At 37.2% G+C, this 12,400-nt stretch overlaps 1 non-coding gene across 1 annotated transcript; it reads right to left on the reverse strand.

The window, feature by feature from the left end:
* Positions 1-798: 798 nt before the first annotated feature.
* Positions 799-871, reverse strand: TRNAK-UUU. Its single transcript has one exon. It is a non-coding gene; the product is annotated as a tRNA-Lys (tRNA).
* Between the last annotated feature and the right edge of the window lie 11,529 nt (positions 872-12,400).

Below are 12,400 nucleotides of genomic sequence, written 5' to 3' on the forward strand. Positions count from 1 at the left end.
ATCTATTCGCGCGCTGGAAAGTAGGGGCTTATCTATGTTATTCGCTACACTTGCTTGCGCTTATCGGCTGACTTTATTACCTGCTGGTTAGTGAAACTTTTTCGATAGTACAAATTGCTATACTTCGTTTGTTTCTATATGATAATATGCACCTTGGTTGCTGCTCCCTGCGGTAATAGTAAGAGAGTGAAGAATGAATGATCCTCCAAAAAGAGTGACTGAGTTCGATTAAAGCGAGTGAGTGGAAGGCATGGCAAGAGAGCAAGTTCGACTCGCGAACAATTAGTAAGTGAAGGACAAATACTTTTACTCCAATACTATTGTGAGACTGGTACTTGGCGGCTCACAACCAACATATAGACTAAGGTTTCCCATCACTCACTCGCTCTTTTTTGAAGGCTCTTTCTATTCTCTATCTAGTATTGTTCCCCCGTAAGAACACATAATGCCCAGTTTCGCAAAGCAGCTCCCTCCCCAGCCCACAACATAGTATGGAATCTGGATCGTTTCATCGAGCACCATTCCTTTTTAGATAGAAAGTGTTCTGACTCCATTGGATCAAGTCAAACCTACGACTTCTACTAGTATACTACCTACTACGAAGAGACTAAGCTCTATTTTACAGATTGGACTCTCTTACTGTGATTAGGCCATAAGTGTTCCCAAGCCACTCTTATACTACTCCTTGCCCTTATCACTTAAAGAAAGGATGAAGTCGCTGAAGTGAGTCTAAAGGCCAAAGAGTGATCTTTGAATGCTACTACGCATCCTTACTAATAGTAAAGCTTAAGGTAGGTTTGGTTATAGCAGGACTTGAACCTACGACCATTAGGTTAAAAGCCTAATGCTCTACCAACTAAGCTATACACCCAAAAAAATGTAGTAGTAAATAAGGATTGGTGCGGAAAAGAGGGCAGCCCCTCTTCTTCTAATCATATTAAAAAGGCTTGGGCTCTAAAGCCAGCCTTACTCAACAAGCACTTTATTAGTAAGGTTGTTTGTTTCCACTCATTGAAGATTCTATCAACAAAAGAAGGTCAACAGGGGATACTAAAGTTGCTCTCACTAATACCATCTACGAGAAGGTGAGGTCATCTTTCTTTCCAGCCATCATACGGTCCACCTTAAAGCCTTAAAGACGGAGAAAGGTATGAGTAGTTATATGTAATTACGGTCTTTATTGACCGTTGTTCCGGTCAAGCACTCTCTTTCTTTTTCCAATTCCATATTACCAAACAAGACTGACTTTTGACTAATCCGCAAAGGGTTGTGAGGTTGGACCATGTACTAAGAATGAATCTATATCTGTGTACAGAAGTTGCAAACCGATGGCCGCTCAACCGTTCGAGCTTAATGTAGTGGTGGTTGGCTCCGATTCGACAAAGGTAGAATGTCTGGTCGAATGTGTAGTACAGTAGGTAGCAGGTGTGTTCGTTTTGCCTTTCGAACCAGGACGATAAATAAATAGGTGATGCGCCATCCTTGCTGCTACGAACGTTGACCTTGACTTGATGGATTCATACAATTGAACTAACAAAAAAAAGAGGACCACAAACTCGGGGCTCGACGAAATAGAAAATATCAGCATTCAGAAACATCTTAGGGTTAGCAGTGAAAGAAAGAGACCGACATTCATTTCTTCATTCATATTCATAGCTGAGTCGACTAAAAGAGAGACCAACCTCATCGTGGTGATTAGAGGACATCTCTGATCATTCACCTGTAATGTGACACGTTCCCTCCCAGTTATATGATCAACGGGATCAGTCAGCTAGAGAGCGGGGCTATTCTTCTTCTAGGGAGGCAAAGTCGTCCCCTCTATTGATTGAACCCTCAGTTTGAAGGTCTTCGTCAACATGTTACGAGGCTCCAGTCTTTGGCTGGCCACCATTACTTGACTTAGAAAGGTGAAATATGGGTAAGGAAAAGCACAGTGCACCTGGTGCAAATGGCTTTCTTTCTTTTTTTATGATATACCAATCAGAATAGAGGCCCCTACATATGTACATGATTAATAGAATCACTATGTAGGGGATGGTCAACTTGATGCGGGAGAGGTATGAGTGCAGTTTGATCTTTTGGTGTATTCGTTTATAGTGAGTAGGGCCCTTTCTCGTTGATCAGTTCGTCCCGCTCTATTGAAAGGTCTCCATTCCTATGGCGGTTTTGTCAACGAATGCGTCTCGGGCTAGATTGACTAACCTAACCCTTAAGGGGGCCTTGCATAGTTGGTGCTCCGCTTTAGTGTGATTAACGAATGCTTTTGGTAATACCCACTACTAGAAAAAATCCCTTTAATGACCTCATTGCGTGTCATCTATGGGTGCAGATGACACACAAATGAGCGTCATTGAAGCCACCGACATAAATCTCAGATTACACACAATTGTGTGTCATAAATCTATGACGCGTATTTATGACACGCATTTATGACACACATTTATGATGCTCATTTATGACACACATTGAGCGTCATTGAATCCCCCGTCATAAATAAAGATGACAAACATTTGTGTGTCATAAATTAATGACACACATGTATGACTTACATTGCGTGTCATTGAAGTCCCGGTTATAAATGAAGATGTCACACATTTGTGGGAATTTATCAGTATATGCACTTAGTTGCTTTCCCATAATTATCAGTATAAATAAAAAAATTAAGCACTTTTAGTTAAACAAAATCAACATAGCATAAGAAACATGATAATTGTGGGAATTTACAATGTAAAAGGGACAATCCAACCAACTGATAGTTGTGTCATAAAGAAACCCATATGGCTTCAAATTAGATTGTCATTGTTCTTAGACTCTTGGAACATGGAAACATGGTCCAATATTTTACAATAAGAATATGATGGCTAAATAGAACAGAACATTGTACCATTTAGCTTGAAGGATTTTGTTACTACATCAATTCTTATGTTTTTGGGAGTGAAGAATCCTAAAATCTTTCTTATCATCTCCTCATCACATAACTCATAGACATAGTCTCCAAAGATAACATGTTCTGGTGGATAAACAAGTAAATTTTCTGCAACAAAGAAACAAAATGAATAGTTAATGGAATGTAGTTGCAAATACCAGAAATTAAAATAAATATAGCTTCCTAGTTATATTTATAAAAACAACTATAAAATATCCATTCATGAGGGGAAAGTTGACGCAATAATTTAAGATATTGATAAAGATAACCAATGATGTCAAATATCTGCAAGGAAAAAGTGAAGCACCATTAACAATTGTGGCTAAAAACACAAAATTCGTGAAGCAACCTTAAAACATATAAGCACATACAATATAGAAAGAAAAATAAAGAAACAATCACAGTAGCTGTAACTAACTAGGTACATATTCTTATAAAATTGAGCTGCCAATTACAGAAATACAATGAGAAGATAAAGAAAACCAATATCCTCCTAGGAATTTGAGATGATTTTTTCATGCGCATTTGAATGGAACTATATGTAATACCATATAAATGAAAAACACTAAAGAAGTTTTAGCCACTCTTACTTGCTTAGAAGATGAAACAACATATGCTACCTTTTCCAATCCATAATATGTAAGATGAATGGACATGCTAAAGATATAAGCTATAGAAGATCGCTGCATTCCATCATCTGAAACACCGGCAGATAAAGAGGTTATCCATCCCTTAGCTTTGAGAAAATAATGCAAGCTTTCTTTGCCCTCTGGAAAAAGAGGAGAGAAGAAGATATTACATTTGTACTTTAGTACACATGACAAAACATATACAACATCATGGTTTAAGCAGCAAAAAAATTTCTCAATGAATAAACCAGAAACGCAATTGTGTATGCATTGTTTATCTCTTTTATAATTCTAAACAAGAAGGGAATAGTAACAATCATATTAATTTCAGGGTATTAAAATTTGATATCATCATAATAGAAGTACTAGTAGTAGTTAAGCATATTGAATAAACTAGAGGGGTTAAGCATTGGAAATTGAAGCAAATGAAAAACTTGAGGTGTTTAAAGTTCAGTGGTGTATAGTGTAATTTACTCTTAATAAAACTACCTTTCTTATTAACTTTCAATATAATTTTTACTTTTTTAAATAGTAAAAGAAACAGGCCAAACCAAGCAAGAATAAGCAAAAGAGAAAACTTTAAACCCCTATTCTGATGCAAAAACTCCTTAGAGGGCAATGTTAGCCGATTGAGAACATGAATTTCCAAGTGAATCGTAGAATAATGTCACCAGTAGTTGCATGGGGGTTCTTTATAACATTTCTTAAAGGATTTGTGTATGCTTCACTTCTTATCCCTTTTCTCTTTGAATCTACGAATCCTTGCCACAATACCTTCTCAGGACAAAACCACCAGAAACAAAATAACAAATTATTAAGGTATGAGAATTTATGAAAAAATTTCAGAATCTAGATGATATCAATTGTTACTCGGACTCTGGGATAAGTGTAGGATTTAAATACAAACATATGAGTTTAGTTATGATTAGAAATTGACCTATCTAAGGGAATCTTTGAGCATAGTCGCAATAGAGGATAAAACGATTACCGGGAGTCATAAGTACTCGGGTACAAAGACTTAATCTTAATGGGAGACTAATTTAAAAATATTGAGGGGAAGAAAAATATGGTACATGTTAAGGTTTAAAGCAGATCTCGGGCAGGAAAAACCTTCAATTAAAGTCTGCACAGGAAGAGAAGAATGTTGGCATAGTGGAACATAGGAAAGTTTAGCTTGGAAAAAGGAAAATTCACATATCTAGAGAGCAAAAGTGAACACCCAAAAGGTTCTGGAAAGGAAAAGAATATTCCTATTATGAAATATAATTTTCTTGAAAAGATCTAGATAAGGTTCAAAATATAAACAAAAGTATATACAAATGATATTTAACCTACTTATCTAACAATTTATGATTATAAAAGCCTATAGATTAAAGTTTTGTGCCCAAAAATAGAGGAATAGTGAGCCAAAGTAATCGGGTTAATATCAGGTATTGGGTACCTAAGCTATTATAAGTCATCTGAATATTGAAATTGGCAATTAGAATATACATTTAAATAAATATTTTTTTATATAAATTAAAAGGGGTATTATTTTGTACGAATAATTCTCGAAAATACCTTCCATGTCAGTTAAGGGGCATTTCCATGGATTCTTCATACGAGATAATATTGCCCTAATTTTAATGAATTACATACATTAAATAAATATATTAAAAAATATTGATATGTAAAAAGTATATATATAGTTTTGTACGAATAATATTTGGAAATGAACTCCTTGTTAGTTAAGGTACACTTCCATAAATTCCCCATACAACATGTTATCCCAATACAATATGCATTTACATTAAAGAGAACCCAACAGGGACTTAAACAAAATACCATAAATACATGAAACTTAAATGCAAGTAATAGGAAATTAATCGAATATGTGAATGAATAACATAAGTGAAAATATAGTAACTCTAAGGATTAAACTGTAAAACCAACAAAAATCATGGTCATAAAAAATATCACACAAATTAAGCACTGGAATCGTAATAAAACCATCATCAACATTCAAGACTAAAATAGAAATTATTAAAATGAGATACATGATATAAAATAAGCATAAAAATGAGATACAAAGGAAATGGGCTAAAATAGAAAACGGGTAAATTAACATGCTTGAAATGGAAAGAAATGCAACTTCATTCGAGGCTAAATCGAAAAGTTACAAATATAGGAGGACCCGAAAAGGGGTTTACCCATGCATTAAAATGCGCAATCCTATACTCCTAAACGACACCGCATGGCACGAATATAAATCCCAACATCTTTGGACATAAATGGCCCTAACCCTCATTAGTTTAATTTTTTTTCAGTTTTTTGCTTAAAGAGTAAAGATATTTCCTCTACCATCTCTCCTCTCTATCCTTCGTCGGGGGAGGCCAAAAACCTTTGGCCACCACTCACCATAGCACTCCGCCAGCACACACAGTGGCCGGAGACCTAGAAACTCAAATCAAAACAAAGTCTACTCTCCCTTAAATCCAAAAACCACTTTCCCTCGTCCTAAAATCTCCCCCACCATCCTAGATCTAGACGTTTACCTTTGAAATTAAGGTTTCCCGACGACGTTTGGAGGCTTTGATGAACTAGGGTAAGACTCCTATCTCTGTTCATTTTATCTTTCATTTTTTGTTCAAAAAATGCCCTCAATTTTTGGTTGCTCTCTCCCTCTGATTTTTTAGTTCCTTTCCCCCTTTGATTTTTGGTTGCTCTCTCCTTCCCCCTTTTGGTTGTGTTGTTGTTTGAATATATGTAGATCTTCTTTCTTTGTATTTCTTCTTGTGTTGCATGTTATGGGAAAAGAACTTGATAATTTTGTTCTTTTTTTTTCTTTTTTTTCCTTCTTTCAGCTTTCATTCTCTGACGGAGGAGAGCGAGACACGTTAGACGATAGGTGACAGGTGACGTACGTATCAACATGATAAAAACATTTACCCCGAGCCTCTTTTCAAACTTTTCGTGGTGACCAAAGACAAATCCAGCGGTGATTACAGACCTTGGGAAGGTAAGAAGTCAAGGGAAAGGCTTCTACGCACGAGTTTGGGCGGTTGATTCCTTCTGGCTAAAGGTGAATCATTGGATCGTTGATGAGATCCACCAGTTTGAATGCGCTAAAGCAATATTAGTGTGACATAACCCAGATCAACTCCTGATCTGGACCATTGGATGGGTCTAGATCTGACGGTGGAGAGCATGCGGTACTGGGCAAAAAAGGGGGAAACCTAGGGTTTCCTCTAAACCCTAGCAGATTGGTTTGCTGAACATTGGCTTCTTGTTTTGGATTGTTAATTGGGTTTCTGGTTTTGGACCTATAACAAAAAAGAAATAAAATGATTTAATACCTTATATATATATATATTGACTTATTTATTTAACATATATTAATCATATGTATAATCAATAATAATAATATGACCCCAAATAAAGCTCGATTAAAACCTCGATCAAAGTGAGCATCAACAGCTTCTCCTCTTTGCTCATTGTCTTGCAACGAGAATAGAGCAAAGATTAAAAGATGGTCATATTTGTCCGGTTTTAATGAATTTGAAGGGTTAATCTGCTCTATTGTAACTTCAGGGTAGGTCGGACTTGATCTGCTCCATTTTTTCGGGTAATCAGATCTAGAACAAGAAATTGATTCACTTGGTTGATCTTCATGGAAGATTGAATCAAACTCGATTTGTTGCTCTTCAGGAAGACCAAATCATTATTTGGAAAGAAATGAGCTAGATCGGTTTACTTCTCTTGTGTTCAAGAAGATCGAATCTTGACTCGAGTGCCACTTGAACCTCTCCCTTCTTGGGACTTTAAATTGGTTGATAACTTCTGCATGTCATAAATCTTTAGTTTTCTTGAAAAACCTATAAAATATTCATATTGAAAGTGCAACGTATCTGAATAATGAATGCAGTGATGCGATTCATTTATCATTAATCTTTTGAGAAAGTGAAAAAGTCTTTAAGAAAGTGAAAAGGTCTTTAAGAAAGTGAAAAGGTCTTTATGAAAGACAAAATTAGAACTTCGCTGAAACGACCCAAAATAACAAGGTTAATTTCTAGAGTCTTATAAAAGACAAGGTTGGGTTTCTAGGGAAATGATCTTAAGAAAGACTAAAATGAGGTTTCTAAAGAAATGAGCCTAAAAACCTCAAGGAGAAGGTTCTTGGGGAATAATTTTTAGGAATACTAAACTGAACTTTCCAGGACACAAGTCCTAAGAGAGTCAGGATTGAAGACAACATTACAGAAAGATTAACTCCTCTATACGAAAAAGTCAAGTTGAGGAAGAATAACTACTAAAAAGTTGATTCATTTTCGCGAGAAAATCAAGAATGACAATACGGAAAGATTGACTTCTCTTTATGAGAAAGTTAAGAATAACATTGAAAGATTGGCTCCTCTTCACGAGAAAGTTAATGAACACAATATTAAAAGATTGACTTCTCTTTATGAGAAAGTCAAGAATTACAATACTGAAAGATTGACTTCTCTTCACGAGAAAGTCAATGATAACATTGAAAGATTGACTTCTCTTTATGAGGAAGTCAAGAATAGCAACTCTAAAAGATTAACTTCTCTTCAGGAGAAAATCAAAATAACATTGAATGATTGACTCATCTTCACGAGGAAGTCAAGTTGAAGCTTCATGTGAAAATGATTTTTAGTAAGAAAAGATTGAGTTTTCTATAAACGTGTTCTAAGAAGGACCCGATTGAAGTTTATAGGGAACCCACCTTAAGAGAGAAAAAATTTCTCGAAACATGTTTTACAGACATCCTCATGAGAGAGATCAAAATTTGTCATGTATGTATGAAATGATGTATGATGGAATGACACATATTCATGTATCATGTATAAATGCATGTTTTCTTGATATGTGGCTGGAATAGTTTCAAAAGTGATCTTCAATCTCTTCCTGATTAAGTTGTCTTCACTTTTTGTTTGCACCATATTACACTCTTACAATTCTTGACTTGTGTCAATTTCGTCTTACCCCAGCAAAATTATGCCCCTGATAAGATTGGCTTTCTCCACCTAAACTTGTGTAGAAATTCAATAGAGCTTTCATCTTTGAAAAGAGGATCCACCATTTCAGTCTTTGGAGACTGTGTATGTGTTGTTGCCATGTAGTGGGAAATCAAAGGCCACTGCCAAAAGCTGACCACCGCAGCAAATGATGGAATATCAGACTGACCAGGAGAGCCATAAGACAATCCATGCCAAGGATAATGGTTGGAACCTTAGAAATAGTTAGAATGGAAGTTGCTTGCTCAATTACTAACATCGAATTTAGTTCTCCAAGCTTTGTATTAATTTTTAGAAGCAAATTCGTAAGACACTTCCATAAACTTGTGTGACTATGCCAAACTCAACAAGATTCATAAAGATCACAATCTTTCTTATTAGGTAAAATAAAAAAGAGGAATTGTGGAGCTCAAGAAAGTTTAGATTTGATGTCCTCAAACTTTTGATCCCTATATCAATAGGAGAGCGACGTTTCCGCTATTTGTGAGTACTATAAATGGGTGCGGATATATGTGCAAGTATACACAATTGAACAAGTAATACAGTGATAAGTTGAGTATCGCCTACACAGGGAATTGAGGAAACCAAATAGGTTTGTCAAGGCACTTTACTTTGTTACCTAAGTAAAGTTAGTGATGGTATGTACAAATGAGAAGGATGTCGCAAAATGGAATGACTGATGTGGAAATAGAATAGTGATGGTGTTGTAGCAAATGGATATGTCGTGGCAAATCAAATTGTGATGCGTGCAAATAAATGGAAATATCAAGGCAAAATAAAATGTAAAAACTGATTTAAAATGTAGGACTTTAGCTTTCTCATACGACAAGCTGCTATGGGACTGAGTGATAGGATTCACTGGAAAAATCTAAGTCTATTTCTCCGAATGGTATTTCTTCTATGCATATCCTGCCCAACAGAGTCTCCTAAGGTGCCCTATGCTATCTCTAGTAAGGGACTCGACAGATTAAAGATGCATTGGCAAAACCAATTGGCGTAAACCCCTTAGTGATCTATTGGTCTAGATAACAGTATATGTCTCGGCAATACCTTTTTGCGGAAGCATTAACATCTAACCAATCGTTCTTGCACAACTCCTTTTAGTCGAATAAAATCTTAACCTTATCTCTAAGGTGGATTAGGCCTAGTTACTACCTAGAACCCTTTGTTTATATAGTTCCTCCCTAGTTTCTCTCGAATATTGAGGATATTTTTCAAGGTATTCTCTCGAACCCTAAAAATATCCTAAGGAAACGCTACTCTCGTAGCTCCTACAACCTTAAGGCATTAAGTTTCATAAACAAAACATATTAAAGCATAGAAAACAACCATTCATTAAAATAAAAATTTAAACATCCAAATGAACTCCCACCAAATAGGATTAGTTCATGGTGGGGTTCGAAATAAACAAGCACAAAGTAAGTTTCATTCGTTCTTTACAACCCAATAACAAAATATGAAAACAAAGAACTAAGGGGAGGAGAGAAAGCCTTCGACGTGCACTGCCAGATGCTTCCCTCGGTCACCAAGAACTGCCCCCAGCGAACTAGCTTCTCTCGGACGCTTAGAATGCCACTCCCTCAGGCTTGTCAAGGAGAAATGTCATAGCAAGTAGGATTAACTGAGAAAAGTGAGACCTTCCCTCGCTAATTTTTAAGCTCAAATCTGGGTGGAACTAAAGTCTCTAACATTATGGCTTCATCCTCTATTTATATCGAAAAATTAATCCTAGGACTTGGTGTTGACTTTCCTAGAAACCCCAAAACCATGGTTAGTTACTTGGGAGTCGGGTAGAGCAGGCTATGATACATCCTGGGTTGCTGACTGAGTGGTCGGCATGATCCCGTTGTAGGCGCCCATGGACAGATAATATCTGCAGGGGCAGGCGGCGTCATCAGCAGGACCAGCGATAGCAGCGCCGATCCGTCAGCACATATGGTTTCAACATGCTAGACTAGGTTTGAGAATTCAAGTACTGTCCCCTAGAATAAGATTTTTTGTGTGGGTGTGTGCGTGTTTGTATACCATCCATGCTTAACGAACTTAAAAAAATTATAAGCAAGATTTCTTAATTTGCCATGGAATTCACAAAATCCACTCCCACCTTGGTTTCTTTTCTTTTATTAATTATGCTACGAGGGGAGTCAGCCTATCACTCTACCATCCCACACTCTAAGTGAAAGGGAGCATACCTTCCACCCCAAGCTAGTCATGTAGAGTCATCCCGTGACATCTTTCATTCACTCATATGCCATGGCATAGCAGAGTGTCCCTATACAGATATGCCGAGGCATTTATTCATAACTTAATTCATTTCATCATTTCATTTTTTATTTTTTTATTTTTTAAGTGAGTTTTTTATCATTCAAAATTTTATGCCACGACATTTTAAGAATTCTTATAAAAAAATTCTAAGTTTATCAAGCATGAAAAACATACAATCGTGTATTCAAGGATTTCAAAAAAGCAAGTCCTAGAGTTGGTTATATCATCCTCAACCAGTCATGTACATTCTATCCTAGCCATCAAGATTCATCATCATAAGGCATCCTTAACTAATTCCATAAAACTATTCAAACATTTATTAATGTCATGGCATGCTTATTTTACTGATACTATCATGCAATGATGTGAGAACCCTACTTCCCCCAAAATTGAGAGAACCATTATCCCCATGCTTACTAAAATGAAAGAAAATGAAACTACATGCTATGAATACAATGCAAGGTACCTTGGCTTTAGGCAGGTGGTGGTGCAGCGGTCATGCGTCGAGGGTGTTTTCTCAGTTTGGCAGGGTTGGAGTGTTCGGAGTCACAAGCGGGTGTGATTGGATGAGTACTGTGACCTTTTGGGAAAGTTGAGAGCTAGGGCTCCTCATACTGAGATGCCTTCTTCCATTGTACTCAGTGGGCTATGGTACTTCGAGGTGCTCTTCTTCCATTGGCGCGATAGGTTGCAGCATATCAGGATGTTCTGCCTTTAGGGGTTACACAAATTTTGGAGATTCAGGGACATGTGTGAGTTGGAGGTTGGCTTCTCGATATGCATCAGGCGACCCAGTATGGACTGGATCAGGGTCAGTGGTTCTTCTGCTTCAGCGGCCTGGTGACTTTCTTCACTAGGTGATTGATGAGCGTCGATAGTGGCAGATGGGGTACTTCTTAAGATTCCTCGGTATTCTCATTTGGTGGCACTAGTGTTTAAGGAAGACAGAATGGTGAAGTTCGTATGTGGGAGAAACTCTAAGAAGGCGTTGGTGAAAAAATCATCACGGCGCTTAGCGTAGGCAAAATATGTCATCAGTTTGTCAGATAGTTGCCTGGCATGCTCTTGAGTGCGCTGAATGGTCTGTTCCAAGGCATCTGGTTTTGCTGAAATACGAGATGTGGTCGCCTCTTTTCCTTCCCTTTTGCTTCATTCAGACCCAATAACATAGGATTTTTGCCTTGGTAATTCCAACGATGCCTGGTAAAATCTCGTCAAACTGTTCTTCAGGAACCTTCTTTTACGACATAAAGCAGTGATGAGATTCGAGAATACCAGGGCACTTAGGTCGCTTCAGGCATAAATGGGCCTTCTCCACAATAATTTTCCGTACGTCAATGGCTCACCTGAATATGATTGAGTGCAGTAAAAGCATCCGCTGCCAGGACAAAGTGGTGTTGTGGGAAGTGGACAAAAGCTTGTGTTTCATAACATGGTTCCACAACTTCACTTGCGGGAGCAGCCTATCCCGATCCACGGTCCTGCGACTCAGTTACTGGCCATTCCATTGGGTGTCAGAAAGACGAAGGTCTTCCAGAATGCCTTTGTATGTTTCATTATTG

This window comes from Hibiscus syriacus, unplaced genomic scaffold, assembly GCF_006381635.1.
Source record: "Hibiscus syriacus cultivar Baekdansim isolate YM2019G1 unplaced genomic scaffold, ASM638163v2 tig00112072_pilon, whole genome shotgun sequence".
In the NCBI taxonomy this organism is placed as follows: domain Eukaryota; kingdom Viridiplantae; phylum Streptophyta; class Magnoliopsida; order Malvales; family Malvaceae; genus Hibiscus; species Hibiscus syriacus.